Here is a 14,466-nt window from a genome sequence, read left to right on the forward strand (position 1 = left end):
CTAGCGGTGCTATGCAGATGATTAGAAATGGGCTAAATTAATATATGAGAATTAGCCTAGAAGAGGCTAGATAGAAATGGGCCAAGCAGTGTTTAAATGAATACAGTTTTTGTGTAATTATTTCGGGGCATAAGCTAGCAGGCGGCCAGGGTGCTGGGGACGCAACCCCGCCGCTCTTATTACTACACAATCTGATATAGACATAGGGTAAGTGTGGCAGTAGGTTCACCACATAAGAGCTGTCTGAATAGAGGTTGCAGGGTTCTGGACCTCTTGTAGGGCAATATATATGGCCATCATTTCCCTATATCGAACAGATCCCCCACAAGGGAGAATTTTGGTAATCTTTTGTACCAGAAGTAGTGGCTGGGAGCACACTTGCCAAATTTATAGGCAAACATTAGCCCGAGGCGAACATGCCCCCTAAGGGGCGGGACTTATCCCTACAATCTTTGTCTTGGTCTCCCCTGCAGGGAATACTACAAAGGCAGCCCCATTCTTCCTGCCATCTGTGCAAACAGTGAATGCTTGGGGCAGCGGCCTAGAAGAAAATAATAAGGGGACTCTCCAGTGTCGTTCTTGATATAGCTTCACTAACCAGACTCCCCAAAGTAGGTGTCCAGGGTCCCCAGAAATCCCTCCAGGGCAAGGCTCAATTGAGAGCAATATCTGGTCGCCCATTCTAAATCTTTAATTTTGAATGGAATTATTAATTAATCATAATCTCCATATGATTTTTATGATCATATCAGCTATTTGATCATCTAGAGAGTACACTCTGGGGGTGCCCCCCCAGGGTGGTGTGTATGGTTGTGACTGCTGAACAATGGCAGCCAGCATGGTCTTTTTCTCTAATAATATCCAGCCTTGGATTGAAATGTTAGGATTATATCTCACCAAAGAAGCCTGGTGGAGCTCCTTGACAAATTCGGTGAGTGCCTGACAGCCTTCAGGGGCAAGGAAATAATCTCATAAGGTTGCCTCCCTTTTAGGAGATTATATAATGCATCTAGTATCCCAGTCTCTATAGACAACCAGGGCCTTACTCAGTTCATTTCTCCCAGTATCTTTTGTAAACCCAATAAAGTGACAAGTTCAGACAGGATTAATTGGGGCCCGTTCACTTTGGCTTGCATGAGTGTTAATTGGGATTCCAATATGAAATGGGGGTACCTTTTGTACTTTGTTTGGGGCTATTTTAAAGCCATGTTGTTGGAGGGGATCAACAATAGTGGTTACCCAGGGAGCTAGCCCTGATTCCTCCAAATGCCCAATGATCATCAGATCATCCATATAAACATATAGGAGGGTATTGTTTTGTAAAATTGAGGAGAGAGGATACTATGGAAATATTGTTGGCAAAAGGCCAGACTATTGGTCATCCCCTGTGGGAGAATAGCCCATTCGTATCTCTCATCAGGTCTAGAGCAGTTAACTGTAGGAACGGAAAAGGCGAAGTTTTTGCAATCCTCCTCATGAAGAGGCATTGAGAAGCAGTCCTTTAGATCAATTACAGTGAGGTAAAACTGGGAGGGGATTTCTAGGACCCTTAAAGGGGCCCCTACTAGCTGTATACAGTAACTGATTGCTTGTAGGTCCTGTAACATTTTCCAGGTCCCATTAGGCTTACGTATCACAAACACAGGGCTGTTCCAGGGGCTCATCGAGGGCCTTATCCATCCTTCTTTAAGCAGATTTCTGGTGATTTCCTTGTGCATCTTTTTAAGTTCAGATAATGGCCACTGCTCCACCCATACCGGCTTACCAGGTGCCCACTTAATGGAGGGTCCTGCGGGCCTCTACTTTTGGGGGTGAATCCAGGTGTTGGGGGTCTGCTTGATGACACCTCGCTCAGTTTTATCATCATAAACTAGGTGGTCAGTGGTAATAAAGGCATCCATTTGTCCTAACAAATCTTGTCCCAGGAGGTTTGCAGACAACCCCGAGAAGATCAGAGGACTGAACTTTCCTTTGTCTCCCTTCAGCCCAACCCAAGCGTATATTCATTTCCTCCTGGCAAAGATGGAGCCCCTGTTTGTCTCCTTCCCCTCTCCCATTTGATCCTTTCCAGGGTGGCTGGGGGCATAAGGAGGCGGCCACTCCTCATCATAGACAATATCTACTTTCCTTTCTGTCTTTGCCTCTGCCTGCCTTATTCCTTCCCTCAGGACCTCTCTTCAGTAAATTGCACCCATTTTTGTTCTTCCCCCTCATCTGTCTCCTTTTCTCCCATTCTTTTGGTTAATTGGTTACTTTTGGATTCTTCAGACCTCTTCCGATCTTTGACCTTTTCCTGCTCCTCGCCTATCTCATTCTCCCCGCCCGCCTAGCCAGTGGTTATTTTGGGATTCTTTTTTTTTTTAATATTTATTTATTTATTTATTTTGTATACAATATTCTGTCTGTGTGTATGTCTGCAGGCCAGAAGAGGGCACCAGACCTCATTACAGATGGTTGTGAGCCACCATGTTGTTGTTGGGAATTGAACTCAGGACCTTTGGAAGAGCAGGCAATGCTCTTAACCGCTGAGCCATCTCTCTAGTCCCTATTTTGGGATTCTTTAGAACTCTCCTGGTCTCTGACCTTTTCCTTACCCACCATTGGGGGAGGCAAAACAGTGGGGGGATATATCAAAGTGTTTTTACCTTTCTCTGGCCAGGGTCTCCATCTGGTTCCACATGTCTTATGAGAAAAGATTTCTGGTGTGTACCCAGGGGGCCAGGGTAATTATATTCTCCCATGCCCAGACTGCATTGTGGTCTGACAATTCCAGGCCTTGGGCAAGCAGCATATATCTCAGCATCTTAAGCTGGGTCACTTTTGTGTGAAGTAGTGTTACCCATCATGGGGTCCCACCCACCTTGACGACTGCTTTGCCTTGGGACCCCCACGTTGGGAGCCAGTTGCCAGGCTTCCTTAGCCTCCTTATTCCCCAGGGAAAGGTGAGTGCACTATCTGCCCATTCTGCAGCCCCACAACACAGGACAATCAGATGCGAAAGGGAGTCAAGTTAAAGCAGGAACTCAGTTTATTTCTGTGAGTGTCAACTTATATAGGTTAAGTGACATCATGTAATGTGGGGTTATCTCCAGTCAATGAGAAACAGCTGAGTCCTCCCTATGGCTGGAGGGGCATCTACCTAGATTTTGCTGTCTCATCCCCCCTCGGTAGCTTTAAGACTATACTTCAAACTCAAGCCAGGCTTCTCTCTGTCTTTTTTTTACTACTGTTTTTTTGTAAAGCCTGAATCTCTTGGCCTATATATGTTTCCAGTGATCTCACTGACATGCCTAGCCTCTGGTGTTCATTCTGCACATATGGATTACAGGGTATGAAGTTTTTCCTTTAAAGATAACATCTCATCCTTGGACATTATTTTGATAGCATGGAGATTGCTTTCCTGGAGAGATACTCTATCTGCTAACCTATCATAACTTTTTAACAGATTTTGATTGTCAAATTTAACAGTATTAATTCTTTCAGATAATTTCTCAGTACCCTTTGATATGGATTGAATTTTTTCTATCCAATTAATGGTATCCTTTTCAATGGTATTAATTTTCAGCTAACTTTTGATTTTTGATGATATTAATCCTGTCAGCTAGCTGTCATTATTAGTCTGTAAAGACTGTATCATTTCTAAAAGCGCCTGATTCTGGGCTCTGTTATCAAACCATTTTCTTAAGAATATAGTAAGAAAGACAAACTGAGTCCACTAGTCAATAAATGGATGTATCAGGAAAACCATATAAGCCTTATATATATGCCATCCATAGTATAAGCAAAAATGTTATTAAATTTCTGGATGGTAATATTGTCTGCCATTATATAACTTTCAAGTTTATTGATTTATTTATTAATCAAATAGTTACCTTTGTTGTAGGTGTAATAATCTTTATTGGCCGGTCGGTGTTGTGGTTGCAGCCGCATGGCCAAGAGATGTGACTGGTGGCTGCATGAACAACCCCATGCTGCTTTGGTTCTGCTCATTGGTGTCTGGTTAAATAATGACAAATATGCTTTGCTTGACAAATTAAGAGGAATTAAATCAATTCTATATACGGAGCAAGGAGCCCAGAGCTTGTGGGCAGGAAACACAAACCGGAAGGTGCGCAAAACCTTGCATGGCAGGCAAAGTGGCAGGGATGGGTTCCTTTCTCATCCCCTTCTCAATGTACTTTCCCGTCCATGCGACACTTTCTCTGACACTGCAACTAGCTCTCGTATTGTTTTCTCGCCTCTGTAATTTCCTCTTGATGTCTAGAGCTACCCGATTAATGGATGCCAAAGTCAAAGCGGCTGCGCTTTCTTACGTCTCTGGGTCATGTGGTGAATACCTTCTGAAATCCTCCTGTAGCCGCTCCAGGAATGAGTCTGGACTCCCATCTCATTCCTGCCTGACATCATAAACCTTACTCACATTTGCAGGCCGCCTTGCAGCTGCTTTGAGACCTGCCAACAGAGTCTGGGCGATAGACTATGCAACTGCCCTTACCTTCCGCCATGTTGTGGTCCCTCCCACTCAGGGCAAGTGAGAGGGAAGGTAGCCTCAATGAGAGTCTGGCTGGTAGTAGATGCTCCAGTGGGTTTGGGCTTCCACTTGGACCCAGTCCCCCTCTTCTGTAGTGGTCAGCACCTGTAGGAGCTGCTGGCAATCATCCTAGGACCACTGACACATGGAAAGAACAGTCTTAAGGTTAATCGAGTCGTGAGGCTTCTCAGAGAAGGGCATTTTGGAACTTCCAGTTATAGGGATCACTAGTGGCAAAGGGTCAATAATGAAAGGATTGATTCCCATCTTGGTCAGAGGGCCCAGTGGCCCTCAAGGGGAGAGCCACAGTGGAATCAGGAGCTCCCCCTCTTGTCTCCTAGTGCCTCTCACTGGTCCTCGTTCCTCCTCCTGCATGGGACCTGCAAGGGGCATAGGAGGCTCCTCTTGGACTGCTGCTGGTAGCGACCCAGGGCTGGGGGGTGGGTATAAAGAGGGGAAGAGAAGATGCCTTCCTCTGTGTTTCCACCCTACAAGACTGTGGGTATGGGTAGGGCTGAGGGAGCAGGGGTGCCCCTGCCAGATGGGTATTTCTTCTCTGCTGCCAGTATCTTGACCTGCTGGGGGAATGAAAGCCTTAACCCAAAAGAGAGGGTCTTTTATCAGACCTCTCCAGGTTACAATAGAAGGTATCTGATTTGGGTGTCCAGTTTGAGGTCTGAACACCATGTCCTCCATGACCCTGATTAGACAAGCATCAAAGGCCCCCCCAGAGGCCGTCTGACATTCAAAGCGAGCCATTCTGTGCTGCAGAGTAAGGAACTGTTCTTTGTGGATTTTGTCTATGCAAAAGTGGTGCAATCAATTCTCCAGTGTCCTCCTGTTTGTCCACAGTCTGGGCTGGGTCCTGGCACCAGGTGGTGCATTGGGGCCCCTTGCCCAGTGGTCAGAGTCATCATTATCCGGGTGGAGACATTGTGGTGTCCCATAATCTTCTTTAGAGACCTTGGGTTACTGCTAGGATCTGGAAGTCTCTGTCTGTTCTAAACTTTTTAATCATCATTTTAAATGCCACATTCCACAGATCTCTGGCGTATTTTAGGGATTCCTAGGTATAGCTGATTAGACAAACTGTATTTCTAGTTACTTGTTTTAAGCTTGACCTTAAATACACAATTATATCAGTACTTTATGGATGACTGACTGTTAACTTGTATTTCTTAACAGTTCACAGTGAGTTTGCAGCTTTAATAAGGCCAGGACTTCATGTCACATTTCCGTCATGTTTAGCCTTTAAATTAATTATTTTGGATTGAAGCCAATAAAGAAACCAAATTAGCCATTCTGAGGGCAAAAACAGAACAAGTTCGTATCATATTGCCATATATTAATGGAAGCGCCACTAGTTCCTTTTAGTATATGTGACTAAGTTTATCCAAATAGCTTAAACTTAACAAAGTTAGCAAAGACAATGAGGCTAGACATAAATTTTAAAGCCTGGCTAGACCTTGAGTAAGGAGAGACATTTTTTTAAAACCATTGAATTTTAACTTTTTTTCAATCTAAACATTAACAATATAACACATTTGATAAGCATAAATGTTCCATAACCTATTTTATTTCATTGTAGTTGATGCTTCTTGTTACTATCACCCTGCACCGCCGTTGCTAAAACTGTTAAGGTCCATACAAGGTCCATCCTTGTAACTGACTGTCTTTGGGACTCCAGCTGCAGCTGTTGCCATGATCCCTTTATCGCTTTCACCTGCGTGACTCTTGGATTACAAGGTTCAACTGCCAGAGCAAGGTACATTCTTGTGTATAAAAACATTGAGGAGCAGCTTTTATAAGAAATCTAGCAATATGGCAACCCAAAATCCAAAATGGGATCATGCTTTGTGATTTCTTTAAAATTACCCATGTATAGATTTTCAACAAAGCAAGCATATATACTTTTCTCAAGAAATAGACATAATTCTTTAACAAGACGTTTTAAAACTAGAATTAGCCTAATATGGTCAAATATTTAGCTTATTTTATGCTTTCTTTCCAAATTTAGTATTTGCAAGTGTGAGAAACCACAGCAAACATAGTTCACACCCTCTGGCGGTTTACAACTTTCCACATACCTTCTATAATTCCCTTCAGGTCTGGCTCTCTCTCTGTCTTCGCTCCTCTGATTTAGCCAGACATAGACAGTTTCCCTTTTTCTTTCTCTGTCCTCATCTCGTTAGTCTCCTGCCCTTCCTCTCGGCCCTCAGTCAACATAAAAACTTGCATTAAAAACTTTCTTGTCGCCGGTCGCTGGTGGCTCACGACTTTAATCCCAGCACTCGGGAGGCAGAGGCAGGCGGATCTCTGTGAGTTCGAGACCTGCCTGGTCTACAAGAGCTAGTTCCAGGACAGGCTCCAAAGCCACAGAGAAACCCTGTCTCGAAAAAAAAAAAAAAGAAATAAAAACTTTCTTGTCCCTCAGTAGCTTAGCACTCAGCCACAGAGTATGCAGATCCCTCCCTCCAAAAGCATGCAACCCTCAAAGTACAGAGATAGGAGTGGAGGGTGGGGGTGAGGAGAGTGAAGGAAGCTGCTCTGGTCCGCCTCCCTGCCAGGTGGCCACAGCATCCGCTGCCACCGTCCCATGGCTAGTTACGCCAAGGCCGTGGCTCTGCGTGTCTGCACAGCACCAGGCTCGCAGCACCCAGGTGGTGCACTGTCACCGCCAGGGATTGTGCGTCCCTGCGCCGGGCTCTGGCAGGTGGATGCTTGGTGCCACCGCTGTAAGCAGTCGGGCCCTGCAGGCCCCTCCCTGCGCCGGCCTGGTCGGGGGCGGCTCCTGCCTTGGCTCCCGCTCCGCCCGGGCTCTGTTCCATTGTAGCATCCATCCTCCTGTCTGCCGTACCTGCCCGCCCGCCGCCGCTGTCGCACGGGCCGGGTGGTCCGGCCCCATTGCTTGCCCGCTAAGGTGCGCTCTCAGCCGCAGTTAGGCGCCGCCCAGCTTCCTCTACCTACTCAGGGCTCCAGGTCCGGGCAATCGGGCAGACGGGCGTCTCCCGCCGTCCCCACCGGCTCCCTCTGCCCGGTTCCCAGCCTCTCCACTCCCGCCGCCTTCTTTCTGAAGAGGCATACGGCTGTGTCTCCTCCCTTTTCCCAACCATGCTCTACGTTCCAGCTCTGTGGGCGATGCCATGCCCATTTATTCCGACCCGCAAAAGATGACAAGTTTGTGGAACTGACAGATTGTGAGCACGGGTACTCACGTCCGGGAAGAGAGTAAGACAAAGTGGAAGAAATTGTCTGTCCCATAGCGTCAGTCAGTCAGAAACACGAATACAGATAAACACAAACATCACAAAAGACCAAGGACACAGGAGAAGAGTTCGCCCCAAGAAGACGACAGAAAATGTTTTTAAAACAGCTAGGGATTGGCATCCTCAGGTGGGAGTGATCCTCCTGGCTTAATTATGCCAAAACCCGCCCACTCCGTTCTCGATCAAACGGACTTTGGGAGAATCCTCCACAGGGAGATGGGAAGATCTCCCTTCACAGGGAGGTGGAACTCAAACCCATGCTCTCCCTGCACATACATGGTCCAGAACGGCTTCCGGGTCCTAGTGGTCCCGGCCCTGCCCAGCGCGTCCGCTGGTCTCAGCAACCCGAGTGGGACTCTAACCCATTTTGCCTCTGACCTCGATTGATGAATACTCTGCATGCTTCAAAAAAACGAAAGTGCTGAGACAGAGGCGGAGACAAAGACAAGCAAAGAGTTGGTCAGAAACCCCTGGGGCCAGGGTCTAGGGGTCATGGGGGTTCCAGATCAGGGAACCAATGTTGTGCCTGCATCACATGGAACTCCCAAACAAGACCACCACAGAACCTGTATCTGATGCAAACACACTGGGACTTTATTCAAGCTAGCTTGGATGGGTGGGGGAAAATGACCCCAAGCCCTTAGGGTAAGGGAATTTTAAAGAGAAAAACTGCAAGCAGGGTGGCCCAAGCCTTGGCATTTGGATTGGGTAAAAGTATACAACTTTAGAATTCGTTGGTTGGGGTATAGGGGAATTTCAAAACAGTGACAGTCAGCAGACAGGAATTTCAAAACAGCAGTTAATCAGATCTCTACACAGATGTCTGAAGCAAGCAGATATTAATTGGACACCCTGGTGGCTCACTCTGACCAGGGCTGGCACAGTTTCTTGGGAACATTTATGATTTTTACTGGACTGCATTCATTTCTCCCCTCGTTAGGTCCTGTCCAAAATGGAGTTCTTTCTCAAAATAGAGGTTGTTCTGCTCCTTCAACATCAACCATGGCTGTAAATAAAAAGAACTAATCCACGTGGTACTGGGTGTTTTTTTAGTAGTAGTTGATGATTTTTCCATAAATTATTTTACATTTACCCAGTAATTATGATTCATGAAGTGTTGTTTTTCTTCCAAGACTGCTGGTCTTTACTTATGTGGTCCACATAGGTATATTGTGGTGGCTTGAAAGAAAATGGTCCCCATAGGGAGTGGCACTATTAGGAGGTGTGGCTTTGCTGGAATAGGGTTGGCCTTGTTGAAGGAAGTATGTCACTGTGGGGGTGGGCTCTGAGGTCTTCTATGCTCAAGCTTCACCCAATAATACAGTTCACTTCCTGTTGCTTATGGATTAAGAAGTGGAACTCTCAGCTCCTTCTCCAGCACCATTTCTGCCTGCACACTGCCATGTTGATAGTGGATTGAACTGCTGAAACCGTAAGTGAACCACCCCCACTGAATGTTTTCCTTTATAAGAGTTGCTGTGGTCATGGTGTCTCTTCACAGCAATAGAACACTGACTAAGACATATATTTGTTTGAGATGTATGTGATGGGGTTGGTGTAATGATGTCATCGTGCTGGTACTTGTATGTGGCATATCTGCATGTGGATGAACCTGCTTAGAGACAAATAGAGGAGTCTTTTCTCAGTTCCAAAGACCTTCGGGAATATGTGTCAGCCAGTTATTCAGTCTTGAAAAAAAAACTGGGAATGTTTTTGTTTTTAGAAACCAAATTCATATGATTTTCAGTGAGATGACCCCATGTCTGGTTAACTATAATATGGTATGGAAATAGATTGAAAACTGGCATCAAAAAGTAATCCCAGACTGGGTGGTAGTGGCACACACCTTTAATCCTAGCACTCAGGAGGAAAAGACAGCCAGATCTCTGTTAGTTCAAGGCCAGCCTTGTGTATAAAGTGAGTTCCAGGACAGTCATGGCTGTTACACAGAGAAACCCTGTCTCAAACAAACAAACAAAAATCCTGGTACTTTGGAGGAATAGACCAGTTTGAGCTATAGGAAACCATATCTGACGCATACACAGACACACAGGACATATGTACACACACAACACACACACAGACACACATACACACAAATGCCACACACAGACACACACAGATGTGGTATAGGAGGTCCTTCTTTCTATGTGTTGCTTGTATTGTTTAATGAATAAAGAAACTACCTTGGCCTGATAGGCCAGAACTTAGGCGGAGAAGACAGAACTGAATTCTGGGAGGAAGAAAGCAGAGTCAGAGAGCCGCCATAGAGCCGCCAGAGTCAGACATGCTGAATCTTTCCCTGTAAAGCACTGCCACATGGAGATATACAATTAATAGAAATGGGTTAAATCAAGATGTGAGAGTTAGCCAATAAGAAGCTAGAGATAATGCGCCAAGCAGTGATTTAATTAATACAATTTCTGTGTGGTTATTTCAGGTGTAAGCTAGCTGGGCGGCTGGGATGAACAAGCAGCCCCTCCCTGCAACACAGATGTACATACACACATGACACACAAAGACACATGCAGACACACACACATACATATACAGACATACACACAGGCACACACAAGCACATGAGAGGGAGAAAAGGTGTTTGCCATGTGTGGTACACACCCCTGTAATGAGCACCGGCACTCAAATATGAAGCACAGGGATTTGAGCTCCATCCTAGCCTGGGCTCACATGCTCATCTTGAGCGAAAGAGATAAGGGAAAAACAAAAGGTTTGCTTTTGACCAAAATGAATGGAAGTAAAGATTTCTAACCCTAACAGTGGACTTTACTATCCAGAGGCTGCAAACCCAGCACTCCAAGAAGCCCTGAGCATACCTCCAGTTCAGTGTGGAGCCTCTGCCATCCTCAGAGATCCACGAGGGTGTTTATCTGGGAACTCTGCTTGGGCCCCACTCCTTCCTGTCCAGACCCTGCCCTCAGAAAGTCCTCCAAGCCCAGCTCCTCCCCTGGAGTTGCTCAAAGATCACACCTACAGGGTATTTAACGCCCTGGAGCAGAGACATAATTTCTTCTTCCCCGAGATCAGCTGGGGGCGCTTTGCTCAGATTATACCTGGTCTTATTAATTCAGCTTGATTTGATTTACTGCATAGGCAGAGAGACCCAATAATGGGGATTCAAAATACTTACCAGAGGGGGCACCCTCACTAGGCTCCATTCCCTTGTCCGCACTCCGGAGCTAGGGATTGCTCCATAGGGCCTTGTACAGGCTAGGAGAGTGCTCTACCACAGAACTACGTCCTAGCCCTGACAGTACTCTGCATTTTGAAACAGGGTCTCACTAAGCTGCCCAAGTAGGCCTGGGACTCATAATTGAGTAACTAGGATTACAAGCCTATGCCACCAGGTCCAGTTAACCAGTTTCACATTTCAGACTCACAATCAAATTTGTGCATAGAGATTTAAGTGAGTTTGAGAGGCTTTCAGGGCTGTCTGGCTCCACTCCTCCTGTGTTCTTGGCTGTTCAGCAGGGGAGGGCAAGAGGATTGCATACGTTCAGAAGTTTGAGGTGCAGCCTATGCACCCCATTTTTAAAGTAAAACGGTGGGGGGGATGACAGTCCATTGGCTGCCGTGTTGTTCCAAGGATCAGTCTGCTGTACTTTGCAGACACAAATAGGTCCTACTAGGAAGTGTGATACTGGGGAAGGCTTAAGGAATGACCCCACAGGCTGTGGACAGGCCCCCTGCTGGCCTCTGGCATCTATCTCCAGGGACCCAGTACTCACAGATCAGCACTCTGCACAGAGCACTGGGTAGTCAAACAGGTCTGGTGCCCCCTAGAGAGGTGATAACAGAGTACTCTTTTTATACCCTTGAGTAATAGATTTTTGGCTTTTTTGCCCCCTCCCCATAATAGTTTCTTTGCTGACACAGTAAGCCAGATCAAGACAAATTGAAAAGTGTAACAATGGGTTTATGGGTGAGCAACTTCCAGTGGGTTCTCTGGTCCCACCGATCGAGGACAGAGAAGTCGCGCCCCAGAACTAAAGCAGGGTGATTTTATAGGCTGTAGGTGAGGGGTGATGATATGTCTGCCACAAGCTGGATTTGTGCTCAAGTGTGGTCAAAAGCTGAGCGCCAACATCCTTAGTCATCAGAGAAATGCAAATCACAACACTGAGATTCCATCTTACACCTGTAAGAATGGCCAAGATCAAAAACACTGATGACAACTTATGCTGGAGAAGATGTGGGGGAAAGGGAACACTTCTGCATTGCTGGGGGAATGCAAGCTGTTACAGCCCCTTAGATATCAGTGTGGAGATTTCTCGGAAAATTAGGAAACAACCTTCCTCAAGACCCAGCAATACCACTTTGGGGTATATATCCAAAGGATGCTCAATCGTGCCACAAGGACATGTGCTCAACTATGTTCATAGCAACATTGTTTGTTATAGCCAGAACCTGGAAACAACCTAAATGCCCTTCAACTGAAGAATGGATAAGGAAAATATGGTACATTTACACAATGGAGTAGTACACAGCAGAAAAAATGACAGCTTGAAATTTGCAGGCAAATGGATGGAGCTAGAAAACATTATTTTGACTGAGGTAACCCAGACCCAGAAAGATAATTATCATATGTACTGACTCATAAGTGGGTTTTAAACATAAAGCAAAGAAAGCCAGCCTACAAACCACAATCCCAGAGAACTTAGACAACAATGAGGACCCTAAGAGAGACATATATGGATCTAATCTACATGGGAAATAGAAAAAGACAAGATCTCCTGAGTAAATTGGGAGCATGGGGACCTTGGGGAAGGGTAGAAGGGGGGAGATGAGAGGCAAGGAGGGGAGCAGAGAAAAATGTAGAGCTCAATAAATATCAATTAAAAAAAAAGCTGAGCGCTTAGTCAGGGACTTGGGTGGCTGGCAACTTCGGGGAGGAAGCTGCAATAGTTGCCAAGAATGCAGAACTGGGGGCTGGAGAGATGGCTCAGAGGTTAGGAGCATTGCCAGCTCTTCCAGAGGTCCTGAGTTCAGTTCCCAGCAACCACATGGTGGCTCACAACCATCTGTAATGAGGTCTGGTGCCCTCTTATGGCCTGCAGGCATGCACACAGACAGAATATTGTATACATAATAAATAAATAAATATTTAAAAAAAAGAATGCAGAACTGGGCTTTTTGGTGCCTTCCCTTTGTTCAGAGACTCTCTAAGCCATGGGGTAGAGAGAGAGAGAGAGAGAGAGAGAGAGAGAGAGAGAGAGAGAGAATGGAGCTTTGACAATGGCGCAGAGATGAACTGGAGGCTCCAACCAAACACTAAGGATGTTTTTGTTGGGGTTGAGAGAAGAGAAAGTTGAGTTGAGTTGGAAGTCAGAGAGCTTAAGCTGCTTTGCCCCCAAGTGCGAGGGGCTGGGGCAGGTGGAGCCCGGGACTCTACCACCTGCCTAGCCTCACTGCAACACCAGATCAGCAAGAAACCCTGTCTCAAAACAAAACAAAAACAAAGTTTCTACAGCAGAGTGGGGTCCCAGGGATTGAACTCAAGGTTGTCAGGCTTGGTGGCAAGTGCCCTTCCCTGCTGAGACAACAGTTGGGCTTTGACCTCCTGTGTGTGTATAGCAAATCCCCCCAAACCCCCAGGTTGGGGCTGATCTCTGTCCCTCACTCTCAGTGACACACACGGTTCAAGTGTATACAACAGAAATGGGGTGCGTACACAGGGTCAGAGAGAAAAGCCAAAGATTCACTGCTGCACTGGGAGAGGGTGAGGTGACGGGGGGGGGCTTCAGAGACAGTGACGAGTGTCTAGAAAGCATACAGAATTCAGCTGGTGTCCAGCGAAGGGCACAGAAAGAGAAGAAAGTTCAATTGTTATACTTTGACCTCCAAGGGCCGGCTAGCAGGGAGGGTGCAGATGATTGCATCAAGGGAGGGGCTCGGGGAGTTTAAACTCCCAGCATTTAAAACAGAAAAAAAGAGAAGAAAAAAAAAAAAAAAACCAAACAAACCCTGGACTTCTCAGCCAATTCCCTGGCTCTAAGACAAGTAGCTTTCAAAAGGACTGAGAAATTCGTCCTCCTCCCACAGACTCCTAAACCCTGCCCTTTGGTCCTATGCCACCCTGGGGATGCTATTAGATTTAAATGAGGTGCTTTGGGGCTGGAGATAGAGGACCCCTTGCTGGCTCGGGCCCTTCTGATACTGGCTGCATCTTTGACTCCAATGCCTGATGTGAGATAAGGGGACGATTGAGGGTGGTTGTGGTGGGGACCAATTGCCAAGAGTCCCATTGAACTCAGCCAGGGAACCTCTGGCTCCTCCCACTCAGATCTGAGGTAAAGGACTGGGCCCTAGAGCCTCTCTGGGTCTCAGTTTCCCCGCTGGGGGAAGTGAAGATAGAACACGTGCCATCCTTGTGTTCTGTTTTCCCCTCTATGGCCCAGCTACGGAGCCCTGGCTCCTTGGACAGCGTGTGATGGGAACGTGAGAGCACTTGGCTAGAGTCCTGGAGGAAATGGAGCCCCCTCTGTGAAACCCCTGCTTTGATGGAAAGGCCTCACCCATGGGAAGACCTCACCCAACCTCCTGCCCACTCCCTCTGGGGCACCTGGACTCCCTGAAGGAAATTCCTGGCTGAGGAAGAAAAACAACTGGGAAGTGAAGTTACACACTCAGCACTCAGTGAGATAGTGAGAG

Source organism: Microtus oregoni, unplaced genomic scaffold (genome assembly GCF_018167655.1).
Source record: "Microtus oregoni isolate MIOR12 unplaced genomic scaffold, Mior012 000006F_ref0000085, whole genome shotgun sequence".
NCBI classification, from domain to species: Eukaryota; Metazoa; Chordata; class Mammalia; order Rodentia; family Cricetidae; genus Microtus; species Microtus oregoni.